Genomic DNA, 7946 nt, shown 5'->3' on the forward strand with positions numbered 1-7946 from the left:
CAACGTCTTGTACCGAAATATTTTCTTCTGCTTTATTTTATGACTATTAATACTTAATTATCAAATAAGCTTCCATTCTCCCCTCAGAGAAGTGTTCTGGGAGTGGTGATGGTGGTGGTGGTGGGCCAGACGATCTTCAGAGCTCGCTCTAGCGAGGCTTTCTGTGATTCATGGGCTAACACAAATCGACTCACAATGAAGAAGCAAAAACACATGGCCCCTTTGGAGACTGGAGGACATGGCCCCAGAAATACAGCATGGCAGGCCATCTGTCAGGCAACCGTGTCGACAGTCTGAGAAGCAGTCTATAAAGCTGCCAAACCCTCCCTTTGCTCTGCCACAATTAAATGGGAGGCAGAGGCAAGGCCCCTGTGCCTGGATGCTGCATTGCCGAACGCGGCTGTGCTCTGAACAGGACCTAAAGAGTTAAGGTGCCACTGAGCCTACAAAGAAACATTTTGGTTTAAGATCAAAAGCTAGCAGCATAGGAATTGAGAAGTTCATGAGATGCCTTCCCCTGCCCACTCCTACCTCTTCATTACCCTGAGCTCTGATAAGTTTACGGCTGACTCAGGCTTCCAGGATGGAGTTTCCAGCAAAGTCTTTGCCTGTTTCACTGGTAGCTTTGGAAAAGGTTCTGGGACTGAGTTCTAGGGGTAGCTGTACTGTTTGGCAGGCATGTGACCATGGGACTGATGGCTAAGCCTCACCCTAGAAAATGGCATGAGTGGCCTAGTCTTCGACCTGGCGGTGGCTCTCCAGAATAGACACAGATGAGCACCCTGGACCGCCCTAGTCTAGCTCGGAGTGTGGATGATTAGGCCTACTCCTCAGTGTTGCTAGGAGAACCAAGCAAGACAGGGAAGAGATACGAAAGGGAAACTGTGTTCATGGGCCGCAGCTCCATCTGGAACGGCCTTCCGTCTTACTCGCAGGTCTCAAAAACCAGCTGTGTTGATTTTAATCAGCCGTCTTCAGAGCCAGGAATCTGTCCTGGCTTTGCTTTATGGGTCTGTGCGCGGAGACCCGAGGAGGACTAAGGGTAAAGTGTGTGGTTGGTGGGTCACTCTCAGACATCTAGGATGCTGGTAACATTGGCTTTTATACTCTCTGCCTGAGTGCTATCTCTGTGGCACTTAGAAGCAATTAGTACCGTGTTATCAATGAAGTAATGAAGAGGGATCTTTGTCTCACTCAGGTGTTGGTAGAAGCGGATGCAAGGGGCATACAGCTGTGTTATACGCATGCATTGATTTATTTGGGCATGCCAGCCTGCATTCGGTTGGCAAGCACCTCCGTGTTACTGACTCTATGCTGGGTGCTGACCCCATGCTTGCATTTGGACAGTCCAGTACCCCAAGGGGACAAATCCATGGATAATAGTACTATCAAGGGTCTACTACCCACTACCCAGGTTAGTGACCACTACATTAAGAGAAGTGCTCACTAATTATGTAGCGGCAAACTGTTTGGAGCAGGGTCATATTGGCACAAGTAGGGAAAAGTTCTTGGTAGATATTACCCACAAGACCCTAGTTTTATATCATTTCTTACCTGGCACATATCTTAATTATCTTATCTTATTTTAAGGCAGGTATTTTCAGTGCTCCGTGACCTACTCGCCTCTCTCCTGAGCCCCCATGTCCTTCTGTATTCCTTCCTGTACTTCAGCAAAACCCACATGGAACAGTTTGACATTGTCCGGCCACACCGTGTTCTTTCACGTCTATCTTCCCTGAGGACGCCCGATAGACTTTTCTTCCCACAGCTGTCTTCTCCTCATTTTCTTTCCTCACCAAACTATTTGCTGTTCACCTAATTTCCCTTTTATGTCTCTGAACAAATGATTTCCTCTGCTGGGAATAACCTCTCTCCTGCCTTTTGTCTGGAGCGGTAACTTCTGATCTTTTCAAAACCAAATTCAAATGTTTCCCCTGAGGAGCTCTCCCCGAGATGCCCCCCCCCCCCACGCCTCAATAACTGAAGATTCCTTCTCTGCTCTCCTTCCCTCTGCACTTGTGAGGGTTTCTCCCTCACTTACGGCACAGTATGGGTAAGAATGCCGGCAGAAATAAAGGGGAGACTTTGCTCCCTTGGGAAGCTCCAGTTTTCAAAACAGATTGTTCTTCCTCTGTTGAGAGGCTCCTTTCAGGGGGCATCGGCCAGTGCCTGGAAACCGGAATGAATTTATCTTCGCAGTGATCTTGCCTGTCCCTGCTTTGCTGTTTAGCTCTTTCTTGGAATCAGATTTCATTTCCAGGTAAAGTCAAGAAAGAAAATATTTTGCAGTTATCTGCCTGGCTTTGCAATGTTTTATGCAATTTATGAGTTAATAGGTTTGCAAGTTGAGGTACCAAACACACAGGAGGCCAATCAACAGAAGTTCAGGAGCTGAGCCAAGGGTGGCCCCTGATCGAGTCCTTGGACTCTGAATTTAGGTCAGAAAATTGGCTTTGGGTTTTATTATTCAGTCCACTGCTAAAGGCACAGCAATGTTCTGATTTCTGTTACGTTTCACTTAACTTTGTAAGCTAGAATGTCCATATTTGGATAACACTACTTATTGTTTTTTGGTTACCCTTGCAAAAATCTCAAATCCAACCCTCTGGAAAGAGCCCTAGGTCCTAAGTATTAAAGACAAATGGGTATCTGTCCTTTAGCATTGCCTCCGGAACTGCTCACTGAAGGGATTACACAGTGTCTTCAAGATCTCTGATAACTTCACTATTTTGATTCATTTCTTTGCTGTGTGTGTTATCTTGCAGCAAAATCTAGCATGTGGTCCATGTTTTTGTTTGTTTGTTTCTGCTAAGCCCCCACCATAGGTCTGTGCTGTCTTTCTTGCTCCCTGTCATGCACCTCTTATCATCATCCAGGCTGGCCAACTCCAACAAAATTTAGGCGATGCAATTCAGCATTTGAAGTTTTCTGTAACCCACTCTCAAGGGGCGTGTGTGTTTGTTACCTTTTTATCATACAATGAATCCCTGTAAAAAAGAGCATCTTATTTAGCTCTCAGTTCTGGAGGTGCAAGGGCACAGAACTGACACTGGGCCATTTCTGTGACGATGACATCCTAGTTAAAGGCAGTGGTTGGGAGTCTTTGTGAGAAAAGACGGCTTCAGTTTTATATATGAAACCAGAGAACAAAAGAGGCATGGAGATCAACTCTAGCTTGGTAACAATGCCCTCCCATAGAACTCGCTCAAGGAGACTAAGATTCCCTTCCAAGGAAAGCACCTCCATTGGCCAAGAACCGACAGCAGGTCTCACTGCTCTTTACCTGCATTTATCTTTGTTATTCAAAATTGTGTGTACGTGTGCATGTGAGTGCAAGCACTTCCAGAAGCCAGAGCTGTCAGATCCTCTAGAGCTGGAGTTATAGGCAGTTGTGAACTGCTTGAAGCGAGTGCTGGGAACTGAACTCTGACCCTGGGTAAGAGGAGTGTGTGTTCTTAATCATGGAGTCACCTCTTCAATTTCCATGTCCTGCTTCTTAAACATTCCCAATATCAGCACTCTGATGCCCAGCACACGAGCCTATCAAAGGACATCCAACAGTAAAGCCATAACACAGAACTTTCTTCAAGTCAAGGTCCCAAAGACCATTTGCTATTGCCCTGATGTCTGTTGATCATGGATGTTCAGCCTTTACATTTTGGGTCACACTATATGCTTTTGACGTCAGCACTTGGCAAATTCTCTGTCACCTAGTTGGAAAGCCATAAGGAGTTCCTTGCTCGGTGTTCTTACATTCTGCTCCTGTTATCTCTTCTGCTTTTCCCTTGCTGCCTTGGCACCTCTTTCAAAATGTGTAGACTTTGCTTGTTTTTCCACAATGAACCTTAGATCTCATTGTTTTTAATTTTATTTTTAATGATATGTTTGTGTGTGGGGTTGATCGATGTGCAAGTATGAAGGGCAGGATCCCATGAAGTCCAGAAGAGAATGTCAGTGCCCTGGAGATGGAGTTCTAAGTAGCCGTGAGCTGCCTGATATAGATGCTAGGAACCAAGAATATGTACTCAAAAGTAGTACATATTCTTAACTGCTGAGTCATCTCTCCAGCCCCTAGGTTTTGTTCATTTGTGTGTAGGGGAGGGGATTTTTGAGACAGGGTTTCTCCATGTAACAGCCCTGGCTGCCTGGAACTCCCTCTGTAGCCAGACAATGTGCAGAGAGGGACAGATCTTGGAGCACCCATCTCTGAAGGGGATGTCTCCATCAAATCCCTGAAGAAGAGGAGGCAGAGAGAGTGTAAGAGCTGGAGGGGATAGAGGACACCAAGGAAACAAGAATTTTAAACATAGCACAACAGAAGCACATAGGAACTCACAGAGAGCATGCACACGGCCCACATCAGATGGAGTTCTAGAGCTGAGAGAAGTAGACACATGCCCCATCCCTAACCCAGAAGCTCCAGCTGGTAACCACTTGCAAATAGCTTCTATGGGAGGTGGATTGGAAGATTTGATGACTTGAACGTGAGTCGGGGAGAGAATCAGGCTAAGAGGTATTGCCAAGGTTTTGCTGAGAGGTGGCCGGATAAAGCAACTGGTTTGAGGTGTGGTGGAACTGCAAGAAGTAAAACTTGTTAGGGGACAGTGGATGTGTATATAACAATAGAATCTGGGGTAATGGCAAGTATCCTGCTTTGAAATAGACAGAAATAATGGAAGAGGAAACACTAAATGAGATGAACTCTTCCTTCAAACAACTAAAGAATCGTGGAGGAGAAATAAAGCAACCGAACCGAGTTCTAAACGTCTGCTGAAGGTACGATAAAGAAGGCTGAGGTTGGGAGAGGTGGGTTTGAGTTTGGTATAAACAGAGACAGCCTCTAGAAAGTCCCTATGAAAGAGTGTCCCCCAGTACAATCTGGTAGAAAATTCCTTAGTTTATACATAGTTCTATTCTCTAGTTATATGATATGCGGTAATCACTGATGGGCACAAAGACTTCTTGGAAGTGTAATAATTCTGGAATTTTCTGAGAACCAGAGACTACAAGTAAGAATAGACACATCGATGGCATCAAAATAGTACTGGGCAGGCAACTGGGCAGTCAGTGTTTGTGCCTCAGCTCTGTGCCTGCTCATTTTCCAAGGTGGCATTAAGCAAGTTGTTTCCCTTACGCAGAGTCTAAATTCCATAGCACAGGTGGTGAGGAGTGGGAGTGGATACTGAGATAAGAAAGTCAAAAGCAGTAAGCACCCAATGCATGGGAACCTCTAATGGGGCCAAGCACTGTGCCCCGTGATTCCTGTGTATCATGAGATTTAATCTTTACTACTGCACTATGAGAAGTCTTCATCTGCCCAATCCATAGGTGAGGTGACTCCTTTGGCTGTCCTGGAGCTGATCTTGTTATTAGGGCTTTCTAGAGAAAGAGTCCACACACTACTGATGAGGTCTATGCCTGTTCTGTGGTTTGACTATTTTACCCTCCCTGGTGTGGTGGTTTGAATAAAAATGGCCCCCATAGGCTCATAGAGAGTGGCACTGTTAGGAGGTGTGGCCTGTTTGGAGTAGATGTCGTGTTGTTGGAGGAAGTGTGTCACTGGGATGGCCTTTGAGGACTTGGGCGCTCAAGCCTGGCCAGTGTATCTCAGTATCTCTTCCTGCTACCTGGCATCTGAATGTAGAACTCTCAGTTGCTTCTCCAGCACCGTGTCTGCCTGCATGCTGCCGTACTTCCCAGCAATGATGATAATGAACTCAACCTCTGACACTGCAAGCTGCCCCAATGGAATGTTTTCCTTTATAAGAGTCGCCATGGCCATGATATCTCTTTAAAGCAGTAGGAACGCCAACCAAGACACCTGGCTTCTGAAAAAGACCCCAAGATCCCACTTCTTCCTCAGACTAGCCAGCATTTGAACTAAATAAAAACTGTAACAGCGTGCTAATTCTTAAGACCATTTAAGCTTGGTGAACGGTACGGTTTTAAACAAAAGTAAGCACAAACAATCATGCTCCCCACTTTTTCCTCCCTTGAGGTGAGGTACCAGGTGCGGTTTGCTTCTGCTTACTCAGTGACTAAGGCAAGCCTGACCCTTGGGACTCCTGGCAGGATTTGCTGGATTCCATGAATATGAAGTGCAGAAATTCTATTCTTGACACTGACTGGAGTATGTCTATGTTATACATCTTCGGTTATCAGAGACCCAAGTTCAGAAAAATCAGAAGAGGGAAGCCTAAGATGGAAAATAAGAATTAACTAGAGCACGTTTTATTTGAGATGCTCAAGCCTCCAATTGGAGTTCTCAACGGGCAACTGGGTACAAGTGTGGGAACATACCCAAGTGATGACATCCACACGGGGCACTGAAGTTCACTGGAGGTTTTCTAAGAACCGAGCATGGATAAAAATGCAAGCAATGGGGAAAAAAAACTTCTACACCTCTCCAATTAGAACATGAGGAGACGGGAGGAGCCTATGAAGAAAACTATCGAAATAATAAATGTTCAGGATAAGTATCCCAGAAACCAAATGGATAAAATACTTAACAAGAAAAAAGCGACCCATTAAGTGCTGCTGAGTTTAAGACAAGACTGGCCATGGTGTCGGATGCTAGAAGGTCACTGATATTACTCACGAGGGCTGCTTGGATGTGCTGTGGGTGAAATTTGCACAAAACAATGTGCATGGCCTGCCTGTTTGATCTTACACCCATCCTATCCTGTCTTCTCACGCTTATCTACCCTGCAAAGACATGGTTTCTAACATCCCTTGCCAACTGGCTTCAAACCAGGTGGACTCAATGGGAGACCCTGGCAGTTGAAGAAGAAAAGGAAAAGATAAGCATAGCATCACCAGTAGGGCTTATTTATCTTCTCTAGTTCTGGCTACTGTTGGCCAGTCTGTTCTCTGTGGCCCAAGCTCATCATGGGCGGGTCTGCTGGCCTTCCGGCCTCCTAGAACCATGGAAACAGTTATCTCCTTTCTCCGTCTCTTTAGTTTTCTGGGAGAGGTGGGCTCTCTGCTGTAGTTAGTGCTAGAGCTGCCTCACCCTCTGGCCACTCTTTCATCTCTTTCGCCAGGAAAGCCCCCTCCCAGAAACATCTGACTGTAGTCATCTATCTGGGATCATCATCAGCATCCTGGGGCTTACGTTCCACACATTCTGGGCCACTATTCAGGCATCCCTGTGGTTTCCAAGCATGCTTTTGAGAAGGACATGGGGAGCCTGGGCCCCAAGAACAACAGAACCCCCGTGTTTTCTAGGGAATGGCCTGTGGAGGTCGCTGATAGCCTCTCTGTGTAGCTACGTGGAGACGCAGCTCCTAGGGCATAATGCCTTCCCCAGATGTGGTGGGCGGGCCTATGCATAGGAAAGGCCTAAGCAAACAAACCTGCTACCACAGTTTCCACGTGTCCCATCTGAAGAAATGAAAAGGCAACACACATAAATTAACTCAGCATGCTTTGTGTGAGTGGGGGCAGATTCTTTGGGCTGTAGAGATGGAAAGGGGGGGTTCCTAAATTTCATTAAATTACATTTTTCTTGGATTAATCACGAGTTTCTGATATACTAAAATTACAGGACTCTGAGTTTCCTAGCTGTTGAGTTTCTTGTATTTTCACCAGTCTATAGACATTACCTGGCTAACAATAACGGGCCTCAGTTTGCTGCTTATTTTCCTTGTCTATTTCTTTTGGCTCCTTAGCCCATCCTAGGTTCCAGAAACTGGGCTGCTGTCCTGTCTCCCTGCTGGCAGTCACCTGGGGCCTCTTTAATGGTGGACGTTCTCACCAAGCTTGGATACCACCCCCATTTCTGTCTCCCACTTCCTTGTCTCAGGAACTTTACCACCCTTGACTGGCCATCTTCTTCACCTGCGTGCCTCTGTACAAAGTCCCTTTATCTGATCCTTAGTCACTTGAACCCTGTTGTTTCTTTCCCACCATGCCTGAGATGACAGACCCAGATACTCCTTGGAGTC

This window comes from Arvicola amphibius, chromosome 6, assembly GCF_903992535.2.
Source record: "Arvicola amphibius chromosome 6, mArvAmp1.2, whole genome shotgun sequence".
NCBI lineage: Eukaryota > Metazoa > Chordata > Mammalia > Rodentia > Cricetidae > Arvicola > Arvicola amphibius.